Source organism: Vicugna pacos, chromosome 3 (assembly GCF_048564905.1).
Source record: "Vicugna pacos chromosome 3, VicPac4, whole genome shotgun sequence".
Classification (NCBI taxonomy): domain Eukaryota; kingdom Metazoa; phylum Chordata; class Mammalia; order Artiodactyla; family Camelidae; genus Vicugna; species Vicugna pacos.
The window spans coordinates 62,896,066-62,914,913 of record NC_132989.1 but is presented as its reverse complement, the minus strand read 5'-3'; positions in this window follow the sequence as shown (position 1 = coordinate 62,914,913).

The following is an 18,848-nucleotide window of genomic DNA, read 5'->3' as shown; positions in this document are numbered from 1 at the left end:
GTGCTATTGAGCATTTTTTCATGTGCCTATTGTGTGTTTTCATTAGAGAATTGCTTATTTAGGCCTTCTGCCCATTTTTGGATTGGGTTGTTTGTTTTTTCTTATTAAGTTGCATGAAATGTTTATATATTCTGGAGATTAAGCCCTTGTCAGTCTCATCTTTTGCAAGTATTTTCTCCCATTCCATAGGTTGTCTTTTTGTTTTGCTTATGGTTTCCTTGCTGTATAAAAACTTGTAAGTTTAATTAGGTGCCACTTGTTTATTTTTGCTTTTATTTCTATTGCTTGGGTAGATTGCCCTAGGAGAATAGTGATGAGATTTATGTCAGGTAATCTTTTGCCTATGTTTTGTTCTAAGAGGTTTATAGTGTCTCATCTTATTTTTAAGTCTTTAATCCATTTTGATTTTTTTTTTTGTAATGGTGTGAGGGAGTATTCTAACTAACATTGTCTTTGAATAGAATCAATTCTTCATAGCTATCTCATTTGTCAATAGATATCTTCAGTAATGTATTTCTTCTATAATATATGAAATAACTAATTGGCTAAGTAGGACTTTCTGATGCCTGAATGAAGACATCTGATTGGAAAAGTGTTTTTCTTAATGGTGGTATAACTGATGTATATGATAATGCAACTGACGTTTAAGACTATTTAAACATTAAAATCTATTATGAATTAGAGAACACTACAAATGTAGTAGAAAAAATAATTTCTATTTCTGGAAGAACAACAATTTGGTTAGGAAACCAGGAAAAAGTTATAGAAATGCATATTAAACACTGATGACAATTATTGATATATACATCTGATAATTGTTGATCAGGAATTATTTTACTTCTCCATATTTTTGTGAGTGATTACTGGGTAGTCAGACATAGTGTATTAGTTTGTACAACGCCATAGCAAAATACCACAACTCAGTGGTTTAAAAACCAGAAATTTATTGTCTCAAGTTCTAGAGTCTAGAAGTCTAAGATCATTGTGTCTGCAGAAAATGATACCTTTTGAAGGCTGTGAGAGAGAATCTGTTCAAGGTCTCTCCTAGCTCTTGTGGTTTGCTGGCAATCTTTGGCATTTCTTGGTTTCTGAGATATCACCCTAATCTCTGCCTTTGTCTTCTGCCTTCATCTTTATATGGTGTTTTCCAGATATGGGTGTGAAATTTCTCCTTTTTATAAGGATATCAGTCAGATTAGATTAGAAGCCCATCCTGTCCAGTGTGACCTCATCTTAATTGATTACATCTGCAATGACCCTATTTCCAAATGTGGTCACATTCTGAGGTACTGGAGGTTAGGTCTTTATTATGAATTTTGGGAGGACACAATTAATCCTATAATACACAGATTAACACAAAAGTGAATAACATGCTTTCTGCTCTCTCCCAATAAATTCACAGTCAAGAGAAGATAAAACCACATATGATTGAAAGATACTATAGTAAATGCTGTTAAGACTGTGAATGAAATACTTACAAAAATATTCAAATAAGAGGTGCCAATTTTGAATAATTAATATGAATGAGCAAGGCTCCAGAGGAAATGTATCATTTAAACTTCTTTTTAAAGGGCAGGATTTTTCCAAATAGAGAATAAGTAAAGGGTATTTCACATCAAGCAAATGAAGAGAAGCATTTATCTCTGTATCCCAGAGCAAAAGCCAAGGGTCTATGGGCTATTGTATGATGCAAGTGGTAGAAGGTAAGACTGAAAAGAAGTTGCGGTTAGTTTGTGGATCTTGAGAGACACTCTAAGAAACCTTATTATATTTCATATAACAGCTATCCATCAAATACTTTACAGTGATAGACTTACTACTTCCCACCAGTATTTTGTAAAGAAATTTCAGGGAATGAGAGACAAAAAGGATACAAAAATTTCAAGGAGTTGATTTTACTAGAATCACAAGAGTTAGAGAAGACTGGTCTACATTCTTTCCATGTTTTATTTCGTTTTACATTAATATGATCATTGATGTCTACACTTCTAAGAAATTAGTTTCGAAGTATGTCCTCACAAATTACTTGCTGATAATAAAGTATAAAACACTAATTTTACATTGGAGAAACCTAGCAGACACCACCTTGACAAAGGGATCAAAGTTAACAGCATCTATAATGGAATAACTGACATCATGTGGCTCCTGATGTGGTTCACTGGGAACACATCACTTTTGTAGTATTCCTGACAAAAATCTATATACTGATCTAATCAAGAGGAAACATCAGACAAAGCAAAATTACAAAACAACTAACCTGTACAATAAAAGTAAGATCAATGTCTTAAAAGACAAAGAGAGGCAAGGGACCTATCCTAGACTAAAGGAGATGAAACAGACCTAATAGTAAACAAAGTGTGATCCTAGATTGGATGCTCAAGCAAAAGAAAAATCACAACAAAGAAAATTATTGATGCAATTTCTAAATTTGAACATGTACTATATATTAGTAAACAAAATTTTATTCCTATTAATATTTCTAATTTTGATCATTGTAAAAGAATATCTCTTTAGAAAATACACTCCAAAGTATAAGGGCATGCTGTCTCTATCAAATGATTCAGAAGAAAATATAGATATATTTTAGTATATGACATAAAATGTAAGTATGTATATACAAAATACATAATCTAGGTATAAGCACATACATATATACATAAATATGTATACATATATATACATACAGAGAGAGAATAAAATGGGGTTTAAAAGTTAGCAATTGGAAAATCTATGCTGAAATTCTTTGTTCTATTCTTGCAACTTTTCTGAAAGTTTAAAATTATTTCAAAATAAATAATTTTTAAAAGCAATATGTAATTTCAAAGTCAACAACTAAATACTCCATACTCCCTAATTATATCTTACATTTCAGATGTGAAACTTATAATAAAAAGAAAGTTATTAAATTCTACCTTTATGTTATATTTAGGCTGAAGTGTGAAATATGTTACAATTTTTACTGAAGTGTATAGTCAGTTACATTGTGTCAATTTCTGGTGTACAGCATAATGTCCCAGTCATGTGTATATATACTTATACTCATTTTCATATTCTTTTTCCTTAAAGGAAATGTATCAAATTTTGATTTGAGACTATCTAAAGCAATTTAATGAATTTTATTATTTCTAATTTTAAATTTAATGTGTAGTTAAGGCATTATCTTTAATCCTTTTACATATCTTAAAAATAATGATCAAAAGTTGATTATTTTAATATAATATTCTTTCCCAATAAAGACAGATTTAGTATCCTTGTTCTGAATTGAAAATGTAACTTTTTTAGTATTATCAATAACCAAAATCTTAATTAAATTTTGATACTATAAGTAGCATAATTCAGTATCTATAATATTAATTTGATGAGAATTTATGCATCTTTAAATAAAATGTCTAAGGCAATTAATTCAGGGTGTCACCAACCATTTGGAAATAATGCATATTTTTATTTCCTTGACGCCTAGAAATTTAACTGGAATTTGTGGAAATTTGTGGAGAGACAGAGAAAGAGGAGAGAAAGGAGAGGAGGGAAAAGAGCAAAAGAGTACGGGGAGGAGAGAATCATAAAGAAAGAGATACTTTCACTTATTTTTCTCTGCCAGCCAAGAATACTATAAACCAGAGAGAGGGAATCATAGTATTCTACTACAAACTGCTTTAAGATGTACTAGTTTAAAAAATCATAAAATGTATTTATCATTCAATTATCATCTTAAGTAGGAAAAAAATCCTGGGATGATTGCAAATATAGTGCCTTTACCCACTCAATATTATTCATAGATGATACAGAGTAGCTATAGTATTCTTTCCCAATAAGTGCAGATTTAGCCTCAAAATCAACTACACAGCACTCCCAGCGCTCCCCCTGGTCAATTATGGTAGGCACAAAAGATACTACCAATTTCACCTATGGTTTAACAATTGACAATATATGTAAAACATTTAGCAACAGGTTTTAGACTCAAATTGACTTGCTGCTAACATTGTTTTGCTACTTACAAACTATGTGATCTTGAAATTTTTACCTAACTTCTAAAATAGCAGTTTCTTCATATGTAAAATGGTAATGATAAATAAGATAATGTAAATGGTACATTTAGCTTGATGCCTGGTATATAATAAACACTGTCTCTGTAGCAGGCACTGTATATAAAATGAAGGGAATAAAAAGATTAATTGTATAAAACTCCTGTGCTTTAAGGTTTACCAGAGTATGGAGAAGTAGGTATAAACAAGTGAGTTTCATGAAGAGTTACAACTGCTGTGATAAAGACATGGGTTCCCCCATTAGGTGCTTTCTGTGCCTGAAATGTTCTTATGAATCCACTGAAGCTTCCCTTACCTACCCAACTTCCCTTCTGAATAATTCGTTTCTAGGTCTTCTTATCCATTATTATACCTTACTTATCATTATACATACATATTATTATACATGCATATCATGGTGTGTCTGTTATCATATTTCACAGCAATATTTGCACATCCATTTCACTTCTATACTATGAGATCCCTAAAAATGGATTCTACATTTTATGTAACTCTGTATCATTTCTACCTAAAATAAGTCTGGAATACAGCCAATAATTGCTTTTGAAATGAAGTGATGAATTCATGAATGTGTAGCATTATATTATTTTAGTAATAATTTTAATTAAATTTCCTGATCCAATGTTTTTCTAGATAAGCATATTCTTCATAACAAAACTGTAGCTAAAGAATGTCATCATATAAATGGCATTTAGTACACTAAGAATAGGAGCCAGATTTTCTATTATTCTAGATTTGACAGATAAATATATTTGACATCTATAATCCCTAAAATAACTTATTTATATTCAATTAGTGTCATCCTATCAAATAAAAGATATCTAACTTTTCAAGACCACTCAAGCCAGAACGGTTTGACATCATAATGAAGTCTATATTTTTAATGAAACGATCTATCTCCAGTTGATTAAATACAGGTTGTTACTTTCCATTTAGAATAAATAAGAAAACCCATATGTACCTAGAATATGTTCCTAATTGTGCTCTTGGAGATTTGATTGTACTTAGAAAATCCCTGAATTAGAGCACTCTCTTTTGACACGAGCCCTCAATTTCCTAAGAGCTAGAGTGACAGCATGTATTCTGCTTCTGCTGCTCTAACAACAAATACATTCAATCATCAATCAGGAATTAGCACACTCATGGTTTCAATTATATTGATTTATCACCAGCAACTTTTTAATACAGAATTTAGTTACAGTCTATCATAACTTGATAATTAAAATGCACTTCGGTTTATCATTTCTTACTGTGGGAAGACTTGTGGGAAAACAAGTAAAGTTATAAAAGCTTCTTGAATTGTCTGCGTTTTTCCCCCTACTAATCAGGAGTAAGAGTTTCCCTGTACCTAGAGCATTGTAAAATCCAGGTAACTATTATCACTGTCATTACCACCTCCAACTCTCTGTATATCATTTCTCCACTACAGCATAATCATGAGCAATGTTTTTCTAAACTACATCCTAGACAGGAAAACATAACCTCTTAATTTTTTTTAAAGATAAGAAGAGCATGGGAAAAAATTGGACACATTCAAAATCAGTCATCAGAGTGCCAGTATTCTATTTTTGCACCTGCCCTCCCTCTTGTTTGTAATACTTACATTCCCCTACACACCCAAGTCAACCATCTACAGAGGAAATATTGAGGGCCAAGGAGAGAGAGAGAGATGGGGGATGGGCCAGTCAGTGGAGCCCTCAAAACACACACAACATTTATAGATTAAGTTTGCTGCCTGGTATGGATATGGTTTGTGGCACCCCAAAACATCTGCAATCGTAACAACAAAGATCACTAATGTTAGGTCACCATAACAAATATGGCAGTAATGAAAAGTTTGAAATATAGAGAGAATTACCAAAATGTGACACAGAAGCACAAAGTGAGCAAATGCTGTTAGAAAAATGGCACCAACAGTCTTCTTTGACACGAGTTGCCACAGACCTTCAGTCTGTGAAAAACAGAATATCTGCAAAGCGTAATTAAGCCAGGTGCAATAAAGCGAGGTATGTCTCAAACGAGGATTGTTATACCTAGTATCAGATAAAAATGTCAGCTCTACTAGTCATGAAAATACTGAAGAAATAACAAAGAAAGAAGAAGAGCTATAGAATTTTAGCTTGGCTATGTAAAATTACAATCATCTGCTGCCATTCAGGCTTAATTACCATGTAGCATAATAGCAATTATGCATATCATTAAATAGACGCTGGATTCACTTATGTACATTTTATTTGATCAAAGCAATAAAGCACAGTTTGCAGTACATTCAGTTTTTTAGTTTGTGGCTCATATAACATGATAATTTACTGAAAGTTAAAAAATACTGGGAGATGTGTTGGTTATGAAGCTTTTATAATATTGTGTTGGCTAATCAATTTTATAACCTTATATAAACATTGGAAATGCAGCTGTTAATCTCGTTATATGTTACCTACTCCTCTAAAATGTTTCACAGAAATAAAATATCTTTTTTAATGGCAGAGGTGATATCTGGCAATTATCTTTGAACTTCAGCTTTTAACAGTATTACCATATTCAGATACTACCCAAAAAACAGAATTTATTTCATTTAAGAAAACAGCCTAGAAAAATAAAACTAAGCTAAACTTTTGGCTAACACTATCTGGAAGATGAAGATCATTTTTGCTATATATACTTATTTATTTTAAATTCTTGTTTTAATTTTATAAAAACATATCTGTGCTATCGTCATCAATTGAATGAGGTATTGCAATGTAGTGGGTAAAATGTTGTGAGCCCTGGAGAATTTTCTGAGACTAATTCTTAGTTCTTACACTTCAAACTATGTGGCTTTCATATGCCTTAACCTCAGTTTCCTCATCTATAAAATGTGCATTAATAATAGTACCAAATAGTATCTATTACATGAGGTCTCTGGGAAGACTGCATGAGATAGTCCATTTAATGCACTCAGTCTTGTTCATGACACATTGTTAAATGATCAATAAATGTGACCAACTATTATTGAGTGGTTTTATTTTTCTAATTTTTCTTACTCAATCCTTTTTAAGTCTGTCTAACACTTAGAAATTCCATTAAGTGGAAAACTAAATTTATAAAACTAATCAATTGACAGGTATTCTTATAAAAATCCTCAAAATCAGCTGCTTAAAAGATTAAAAAAAAAAACCACTTTGTTGAATAAACCTGGACATTTCAAAGTTAGCACAAATTCTATTACCTGCTTCTCAAGCCCCAAATGGAAACTTGTGACAGAATCCTGGTGCCACACTGATGAAGAGCCTTGAGAAAAGCAACAGGGAGGAAAGATGGTTAAGGAACCATCTGAGAACATGCTTTAAATTAATGTTAACAACATAGGGCATCCTGGTAAAGTATTATTGACAGAAGTAATGAACGTCTTTAATTCATTACTTTGGGCCTTGGTTTTTATTATTTGTAAACTGAAAATCTTAATTTAAAATGATTTGGAAGTTCCCTTCTTCTTCTCTAATGTTCTAAGAGTCTAAGAAAAACCTAAAGGTCTATGGTTGGGAAAAGAGTTGTTCTAGATTATTTCAGAGAACAAAATCAGGAGTAATTCATGGAAGTCAGAGGGAGGTAAATTTTATTACATTAATAAGTAGAATTTTCAGAGAACTAAAACAGAAAAGGGAGTTAGATAATCAAATATTAGAGTTTTTTTTAAACACATGAGGAGTGATTTAAGTAGGTCAGTTCTACCATCACATCTTCTACCTTATTTATTTACGTTAAGTAAAGGATTGCTAACATTATTTATAAATTTACTTGAAATCAGAGATTCTGTACCTGAGATCCATGGACCCCAGTATAGAGCTTCACAGGATAAACTTTGAAATTATATGAAAAATAGTGTACATGTGCACTTTTTTAGGGAAGATGTCCTTCATTTTAATCAGATTCTCAAACAAATCAATATTGGAGTCTGAGTCACTGATTGAAATAATTTACAAAAAAGCTAGACATTAAAGCCAGTGCATAAGATAAGATGTTTCTTAAAAGGATTTTATTAAAACCATTTGTCTGCAGGCTTTTTTTTTTTTTTTTACTAAACGCCTTGTGGCAAAACCTATTTAAAATGAATTTGTAGATAAGATTTGAGAAATGGCCAGGTGAATGTAGCAATTAAATATCCAATGACTTTTTAAATTGTATCTGATAAACCAAAGATAGATGAAAATATTTCCATCACTTGGTTATCTCATGTTTGACTTTCATATCTTGTTGATATGCACTATGAAAAAAAATTTTCAGCTCTAAGAAAGATAAATCTTTTTAGTGTCCTAGTAATAGAAAGATTGCCATTATTAGTTCAAAGCAAAATGCCAGTATGACAATACCCTTTTTTACAATATATGTATGTATGTATGTGTGCATAATATCAGAAATTGAGATGTCCTATATGTTAAATTATGTGAGAGCATACTATTGTCTAGGTATTTAAAAGAGCAAGAATGGGCCTGAAGGAATGTTAGGCAAGGAGGTCAGCCTTCTCTGATGTGCCATTCAATCTGAATAACATTGGCAATGCAAAGTAAAGACAGCACTGCCAAAGTCAATACTCTAGATCTCTGTGTCTGTGTAACAGCTTTCTCTGTGCTAATCGTGTTTATGCCATCTGCCTGTTTTCAATTAGAGTCCATTTTTGATTCAATGACCAGATGTTCCATATTCTGGGGCCATTTTGTTACCCTCCCCTTCTGCCTCAAAATTAGTATTTTTACTCCAGTGTTGATGCTGTTTACGTTTCTTTTTTTCTTTCTTTCTTTTTGCATTTTTGATATCATACTTCTACTATCTGTTTCATTTGTTTGCTCATCAGGAAATAAATTTTCCATTTTCTTCTTTAGATTTTATTGCCTATTGCCTACAAAGTCACTCTTCTGAATGTGCTCATATTTCAAATTTTGGTTAATGATTTTTCATTCACAATGCCTATTTATTTAATTTTTTATATAATGGCTGTATGAATAAAATTTCCAAATTTATTTTTTGAATAAAATTATTCCAAAATTAACCTACATCCATAGTACATTTTAAATTAAAGTCACTAAATATGTAATCTTTCAGGAAATGGCAACTTGCTGTATCAATCACTTTTTTCTGTGCTTTGTCACTTTAAAATATTTTCTGAATTCTGAATATTTTCTGACTTCCATAAACCTAATCTCCAGTCCTAACTTCATGCAAAGTCAATTTTGAACATTTTAAGTAATGAAATAAAATACAAAAAATGTTAAGGATTAGACTATATTACAGCCTCACCTACTCAGATTTTATTGATTCTTCTAATACCAGAGAAAGTTCTTCGAAACTGTTCTTGATGATGGTTTTGGGGTATTGTTATTCTTACAACCTCAGCATGCTGCCATTTCATGAAGGGTAGATATATAAGAGCTGTAGTTTTTTAATCTTCTATTTTGCCATAGGCATTGGTGAACAAGTTGGAGACTTCTTTGAAAATCTCTCTGCTTGCTATTTTTGTCATAGGCAATTTGAATATCCTTTCTGGCATAAGGGCCAGGTTTCTCTCATCTCTGTAGAGGTCTGGCTCTAGAAAAGGCATTATTTTAGTAAAGAAGCAAAAATAATATTATTTTAGGATGTATGCCGTGGAAGAAATATCAGCCTTTAAATGTCCCCAGAACATATGCCTTCCTTCTACAGTAGTAGCTGCCTGAGTTACTTTTTGCTGGAGCTTTTGACTAGATTAAAACTATGCATTTCTATTTTATTATTGGTGAGTAAAAGCCCCCATATCATTACCAGAACTCCATGTGTTGGAATTTTTTTAACTTTGATACGTGTATTTTGTTATCAATGTTCATTTTATTCTCCATTCTAGGCTTTTATTCTCTCTTAGTGGACATTCAGCTCCTCTAACAGCCACATTTAGTGGTATCAGAATCTTCACTGGAGTTTCCCTATATCCAAATTCTTTCCACTTTGAAGGTCAGGATTAAATATTAGGTCCTCCAAGGAATCTGATGAGCTATGTTTCCTCACTGGAGAAATCACTGCCTCCTTTGAATTCTTCATACATCCCTTATGGCAGTGTACACCTAATATTTGGAATATATTGGTACATAACTTACCCCTGTTGAGTATGTTAAATTCCATCTGGGATACAAAACTTATCTCTGTGCTTTCCAATAACAGCCATCACAATTTTAAGCATTCTTTGTGAATTGAATTGATTAATTACTCAACCTGTAGTTGGCCGAGTATCCTTGTGACCTGAACTCTCTCCACAGGTAACACTCAACTATTTCTGTTTCAATCATTCAGGTCCTGCTATGTTACAGAAAATAATCAAATAAAATAATTCATGACAAAGCATTAATAGCTATAAATTACTCCTTCCTTAAATAGATATTTTAATTTTAATTCCATCTTGATTTTATTAAGCCTAAAATATTGATAGCAAAGAATTCCCAAGTCCAAGGATAAAGTCAATAGAAGAGCCTTTGGGATTAAAAGATGACATTCTATCACATAATGTTGCCTACTTTTCTCCAGGTCGATCTACTATTTATTTTGAATCAAACTATACTTTAAATACTGAAGGGCTGTTTACACAAAGACTGTTAAAATTTGCTTTAGATGATTCCATTAAACTTTTTACAAACATTGATCACTGATTTTTAAACTTTAAAGTACCTAAAATAAATCACTTTGAGTATTTATTTAAAACAGATTTCTATGCCCCATCCCTAGAGACTTAATATTTTTATAGTCATGAGTTTCAGGAATCTCAGTTTTCAAAAGACCCAGATGATTCTGAAACTTGGGGTCAGAGGACCATACAGGAGAAATGCTACTTTAGATGATCTAAAGATGATACGCCTGATGTTAAGGTTATTGCCCAAGAACAACAATTAAGACATTTTTATATTCCTCAGTGACTTTACTTTTTATTTCATCCCATTCCATAAAGTATAAATATAACGTGTTGTAAAATTTTGATGCAGATACAATAGAAAAGAGCAGCTGAAATTTTAAGAATGGAAACACTAATAAGAAAAAGTATATATTTACCCAAACTTTATACAAATTTTATAATTAAGAGTAAAACATAAAAAGTTAAGAATGTAATAAAGGAATAAAGGAATAAACATAAAATTTAAATGTATTTATTTTTATTTTTAGTAAATATAAGGTATACTTTTCAAAATTATAAGTGAAATAACATTGAATGTTATCACAGAGTTTTTATTAGTTTCTTTTATGTGATGTCAAATTATAGATTTGAAAACCTTAATGAGGATAGTTTTCAAAAATGTTATGGTAAATCTTAGCTGCATTCTTTTTTTAATTTAAAGGGGAAAATTGTCATAGTGCCCCATGACTCAGGAAACTTTGAGTGAATAAACAAATGACTTTTTCCAAAAGTCTCATTTCAGTTGTATCAACCATTGTTACATTCTCTGCTCTTAACTGGGGAAATTAAAACTTCTGACTCTTGCCCAAATCTTATTTCAATTTCATGAATCATTGATAAAAGCAAGAAAGATGAGACTATCTTGAAAGTCAAAATTATCTCTCTTTCTATAGTTTTTTAATTTCACATCAATTCATATAGAAAATACTTATTAATCTTCCACTGTGTGTCAGGTATGTCTTTGAAACAGGAGATAAGGTGATGAGCAAGAGAAATAATATTCTGATTCTCAAAGAAATAAAATTCTCATTAAAGGAATGGAGAAATAAATACATACTAGATAATCAAGAGGGGAAATGACAGTAAAAGCTAGGCAGATAATTAAGAAGTGTTACATGGCTGAGATCCAAAGAGGGTGCAAACACTACTCTTGATTTGGTTGGTGAAGAGAGGTAGTTCTAAGCTGAGAGATCATTGTCCAGGTAGAGTCAGCCATAGTACAACCAAAAGCAGAGTATTTTAGACAGAGAGAATATCTTGAATAGACACTTACAGTAAGATTGATCCTTTCTATTAGAAAACTAAAAGGAGTCAGAGTGATTAAGCATAGCGAATGAGGGAAAATGTGTGACAACGTCAGGAGAAAGGCAGAAGCCAGATCATACTGAACTTGTAAACTAGGATAAGAAGTTTGGGTTTTTTCTATCACCAATAGGAAGTCATCAAAGAGTTTAGGTTTAAAACAAAAGAGTGACATGACCTAATTTACATTTTAAATAAATTCTGCTGGCTGCTCTGCAAAGAAACAGTTAGTAAGAGGACAACCTAAAGAATAAATTAGAGGACTACTGAAGGAAGACAATGATGGCTTTGACTAAGATGGCAATTCCAGAGATGAAATGGACAAATTTGGGATACATGTAAGTGAATTTAGCATGCCCTTTCATTTATTGTGTAAAGCATATACTTTTGATAAAGCAGATAGGATCTGAGATGTATGGGGAGAGAGAGACATACAAATCATCACTTTAGACCAGAACTTTTCAATAAAATTTTCTGCAGTTATAGAAATGTTCTGTATCTCTGCTGTCTACTATGTTAGCCACTAGCCATATGTGGTTATTGGGCATTCAAAATGCAACTGAGAAATGTAACTTTTAGCTTTATTTAATTATAATTAATTTAAATTTAAATAACCACAATGCAAGTGGTGGCTGCTGTATTAGATAGCACAACTCTAGAAACTTGAGGGAATGGGTGAATGGTAGTGCTATTTACTGAAATGAGCAAGAATAAGAGAAAAGCAGACTTGAAATGAAAATCAAGGGTTCTGTTTAGATCATGTTAAGTTTGAATTGCCTAGTGGTAATCCAAGTGTATATATCAAGTAATAGGCAGAATATATGAATCTCGAGTTCCTGGGAAGTTCAGGGATAAAGGTATAGAGTTGAGAATTATCAACACATAGATTTTATTTGTACCCATGAACTCAATAGAAGTCACCTAAAGAAAATATAAAAAGAGAATACATAAAATAAAAATAAAATATAAAGAGGGTTCAATGATAGAGGGTAACATTCTAACATATGTTAGTCAAATAAAATAGAATCCAGCAGCCAGCACTGAGAAAGGAAAGTCAGTTTCAACAGATACACATTGAAATAGAGCCAAACAAGTCCAAGGACCTGGCTCTTCAAGAAGAGTCATTCCTTCCACATCAGTTTTGAAAAACACCCTCACCCTTGGAATGCCAAGCAGAGCAGAATAGGGCTCAGAGAAAAGAAAGTTTGATAGACTTTAAAATATATGGGGAATGGAGTTTGGTACAAATTTGGTCCTGAACCTGAGTCTAAAATAAAGTGTAATATTCACTTTGCACAGATCATTCTGAAACCATGATGCAGAAGCATCCATGGTTCCAGAAGCAGGAAGCAGCTGAAAGAAGCTTTAAAAACTGTGCCTCTTCAGAAATAGCTATATATGCTCCTAATAATAATAATAAAGTTTACTTTTCTTAACAAAAACTTTGTATTACTCTTTCAAGAACAAATCTTCTAAAGGTAATCATCAAAAACTTCTGAGTTTGTGTCACTTTAAAGTTTCAGGAAGGCTAGCTGTATACCAAGAATTGCACCAGATATAAAGAAGATAATGCAGAATTTTATCAGATATAAAGATGTTATGAAACCTTTTAAAATAATTAAAAAGAGGTAGAACAATTTTCTAAGTAATAGAAAATAGCTTTTCTTTCTCAGGTTTTTCTTAGAATTTTGTTAGAATTGTTTTTAAAGTAATTCTCTTTAAAGTAAATCCCTAGGTTTAAAATGAGATTGTTTGGGGGTTCATGATTGTGTGATACTGTTTGAACTTGATAGAAGAGAGATATTTTTCATTCTGAGGACTTATGTATCTGCTTCTATCTGTATCCAGAAAAAAATGAATATAAAACCAGTAGCAAAGGGAGACAGGCTGAAAACTGATGCCACAAACTAAGAACTACATAAATATTGCTCTATTATGATAAACTATCATTTTTCACATACACAGATCTTTTTTTCTAGGATCATAATGAAGATTTCACAGTACATTCAGGAGTTGTTGCTCATTTTGATGTCTCTGTAAAATAAATAGCAAATTCAGATCATGTTTAGAGGGAAAATACATATTATTATCCTTTATTTATCAAACCACTGATTTTGCTTTCTGTGGGAAGAAGTCAGTCATATCCCTTCCAAGCTACATATAAGAAATACACACACATACATGCATACACATATATACAAATATTTATAAATAATGATTCTTATAAATATAGATATAAATATAAAAGGTAGATAATACAGGTAGACAGGTGAATGAAATTTAGCTTAAATTTCTAACTAAGCTTATCAGCCACTGAAAGTAAAAATGAAGAAATGTTCATATGGTCTACACAATAGGGAGCATTAAAAGATTAAACAGTAAAACTTCAAGATGCTACAGTCAGAGGGTATCTTTAATTCTATAATACAAGACATATCTGTCTATGACTGTCTAATAGAATCATTTTATATCTCTGAAACAAATTGGAAGTCATTCTCTACCCACAAAATAAATGATATGAAAAACTCCTGACTAGGACATCAGATCCAATTGATCAGAAAATGCACAGACAGATTAGAAGGAGTCACCCCAAGACAGATCTGCATAAGCTTTTGCCCAGGTGCAGAAATGCATATCAGACTACAATCAAGAGATAGGTAAAAGTGATAGGTAGCCCCAAGACAGAAGTAGAAAATCCATGTAGTAATGAACAGATATTTTTGGCAATTCAGGAAGAAGCAAAATGCCATAAAAATGCTATTGATTTAGACTAAAAGTCTAAATTGTAAGTTATTGCAGACAAGGAAGCTTAGATTCTTTTACTGTTACAATAATATTGATTAAAAAAAATGGTGTCCAATCAGCCCAGTGGTCTAAGGTAGCAAGAAACACAAGAAATGGACCCCTAGAACTTGACTACAGGGAGAAAGGAAAAACTTAATTTGTCCATATCTGATTAAGAGTATTTCCACTTCTCTCATGACAAAGAATAGAAATTCTAGAATTAATTTTTGGCGTTGGCTATTTGTGTAATTATACTTAAAATAATTATATAATAAAAATGTATTATTATAATAGCTGGTATAATCATAAATAATATCCTGGTAGTGACTTTGATCAGATATCTTCAATTCTGTAGGAAAAACCTACAAATAGATACATATATACATTGTAAGTCCTTTTATTGCACGAGTTGGAGTCATAGTACATAGTTTAATCAAGAGTTCATTTCAGCAGCAAATCTTGAAAATATAGGATATGGATACATAAAGGTAATAAATAGATGAAAAACACTGTATATTATATTTTGACCTCAAATATACACATCCATTCACCAGTTTGATATTGGCTACAGGTAAATTGAATATTGACTATTTTTATTGCATAAACTGTCTCTAATGCATCAACTCCAGTTTCCAGGTTCAGTGTCTTTAAAGTAAAAACAGAACTTAGACACATTTGTAAAGCAACATGAGTGTCAAACCTTTCCAATTTTTACTATGTTTCTCCAGTCTTTAATAATCATCGCAGAGTTTTTAGCTATTTACATATATCAAGACTTTCAAAGCATTCCATTTAGATTTTATTGCACTGTCTTTTTCCTTACATATTTTATCAATATATATTATACTTATTTAAACTTTTGTGGTTGCAGCAAAAGTACTATTGGCGCATAAACCTATTAGAGCAGGTCTTCAATTCAACTGGAAGGAGTAAATATTCTGTGGCAAAGCAGAGCATATCCTATGAGCAACAAACTTTCAGTATGCCAAGAGCATTAAACAGCCTATGTTATATGGAAAACTTAATGCATTTGTTAAGTTGATTAAGAAGAGGTACATTAAGAGATCTACTACAGACAATTATTTGATGGATGTGTACATTAATATTGACAAGAATCTGATGTAAAGAATATGTAGAAAAGAAAAATGTCACACCTTAAAATTGTTAAGAATTTCTAAATTAGAAAACAAGACTGGAATTTTTCCATATCTTTTTTTAAAAGAACAGGAAAATATACAATTTCTGCAGCTGTTTATAGATCATATAATTATATGGAAGAAAATACAGAAAAAAGAAGCAGTTTATTTCTGAAATACACATGTATTTTCTCACTTTATATTGTTAATTTGCACTAATGTGAAAAACAAACTATTGGTATTCTTTGTAGTAAAATCACTACTTGGAGTCTGCGGACTTCATATGGTTGTTCTTTCTTTCCAAGCAAGGGACAGACACCCATCTGTGGTTGGTTTAGCTCTTTTGAGGTCAAACTGGGGCAATGTTCACTTGTTTTACGTAGAGATAAATTTCTCTGAACTGAAGAGAGTCTGTAGAACAAGTTTACCCACCTGATAAAATATCGTTATTACACAAGCCCTGTCCCAGCATCTCACCTGCAACTGGTAAACAGGAGAAAGTCATGGAATATTGGATACCAAGATTAGCTAATAAAATTTTTGACTCAAGCTACTTCTTAGAATAAGAACAGGGTAGAAATTGAAAGAAGCAATTAATTAATTGATAAATTCATTGATCAATAAGCATTACCAGCCTGACTCAATTTCAGATAAACACATATCTAGATATTTTCCTTCATTACTTACTTAGGGTATTGAGAAAAATGTGGTTAATCACTTATGTCTTTAAGATGTCTAATTTACAACTGACAGATTTAAAGTCCTCATTCTAGTCTCATGGGTTATGGAGTAAAAAAAATATATACTAAATTGATGGTTAATATTTGTTTCGATTTTGGCAGTTTAACTTAATTCAAGTTGGATGGAATCAGCATAAAGTCAAAATTTATTTATTTATAATCCATAAATTTTGGGTAGCTCTGGCTTCTTTATTCATGCATCTGCTGCTTCAAGCCCTTTACGTAAAAATCCAAGATGGGATACTGCAGGCTGAAGCAAGGGCAGTGAACATGCTATTAAAATGAGAGTAACAAGAAGTCCCAATCAGAACCATGATTGGTGCTCAAAGACTGACCAAGGTCTGCTGGCACCCCACCCCAAACTGTCACGTGTCTAAATGTGTATGTAACATTTTCCATAGACTAGTAAGAGTTTAGCCACAAAGTTGGAAAGGAACAGAATTAATGGCTTTATGTCACAAAAGGAAACAACCTTTAAAAAGCTGAACTGCATCTTAAAATCAAGGAAAAAAGTCATAGCCAACTCAAAGGGAAAGAAAAACTTAATAAATCTGTCTGCTCTAAGTTAGGGCTAAGCCCATCTGTATCCACCATGAACTCTCAAACTGATAGCCGTCTCATAATCACCAAAAGGGCTATGGTTCTTGCGCTCGCTTATGTCTGCTGCCTACCTTTTGGCCTAAGTCTTCCTCTTGACTGTGCCTGTTACACATTAATGTCTGCTGCACTTCTGGGTCCACCTCACTATTTATTATCTTCATGTTTTCAATTTTCATGTGAAATGGGTATAGCCATTTAAAAAAAGCAGCCCTAAATTGTAAGACATTGAGAAATTTAAGTTGTTAAAGAGAGCCAGTCTCACATTTTACCACACGAATTACAATAATAGATAACATCTACACTGTAGTTCACTTTCAACCATATCAAAATAGGCTCCTGAATTAATGCAAAATGAGAATAAGAAAAAAGATGGTGGAAATTTGAGAGTATTATTAGCATATGGCCTCCAGTACTGTGAAATACAACATCCTAACATCCTGTATATATAATGTGTTTTATAATATGTTTTATTTATATATATATGTATATATTTATATACACACAAATTATGTATATATACACTATTTTATATATGTATATACATATATACAGTCTTACATACACACACACATACACAATGAGTTGGAATAATTCTCTAATGAAGGATACTTAACAAAGAACTTTTAGAAACAGAATTATCAAGCAAACAAAATTGCTCAAGAAAAAACTTTCAAACTGCTTAAGTTTCCTTTCTCTAAAGGAGACTCCTTTCATTAAATATACAACTTATTTCTTAGAATGGATACATAGGCCTCGATGTACTTTGTTTAAAAGCAATACCTTCAACCAATTAAAGCCATTTCTCCCTACCAAAAGGAAACAAACTCAGGTCCAATTTGTGAGATTATCCTGAGGTCCTCCCATAACAATTACATAACTCAAAATTTTCCATGCCCTTATTTATCTTTATCTACTTCATCTGTCAAAGTTTAAAAGCAGAGTTAAAGTTTCCAAGCAGAGTTAAAGTTTCCCATCACAATTGTATTTGATTTATCTTATTTTTTTAGTGTCATTGTTTTGTTTGTTTTAATAGGCATAGTCTATGGAAACACTCAGAACTCACTTTGTATTATTTCTCCATCCCTTATGATCTGCATAACCTGGGTCCTCAGATTTTAGTTAGTGAAAGGGCCTTGATAATCAAAGTTTTCTGAAAATTAAATGAAATAGTGAATTTTCTATAATGCCTGACATAGGTTAAAGATTTGAATTATGACTATTATCATTACATATTTTCATTATGCTCTTTGTACATAAAGGTTTATGGATTTCAAAACTCTTATTTTATATTTCATTTTATCAATTTAAAATTAACCCTTGGTCAGTGATTTGAATGTCTTGATTTTCACTTTGCTTGAAGTTTATATTCTTACTCTGGGTCCTTTTGTTTTGTTTGCCCTTTATTTTATTACTAACCTTTCTGTGTCATTCTGATTGATATTATTCTTAATACAATGGAAAAGAATTAAAAGTTTTTAAGTAAGAGAGTGACATGATCAGCTTTATTGGTTTTAGAAAATTACTTTGGTTAGCAAATGGCTTATCAGTGATGACAAATAGAAAGCAGGAAAATATT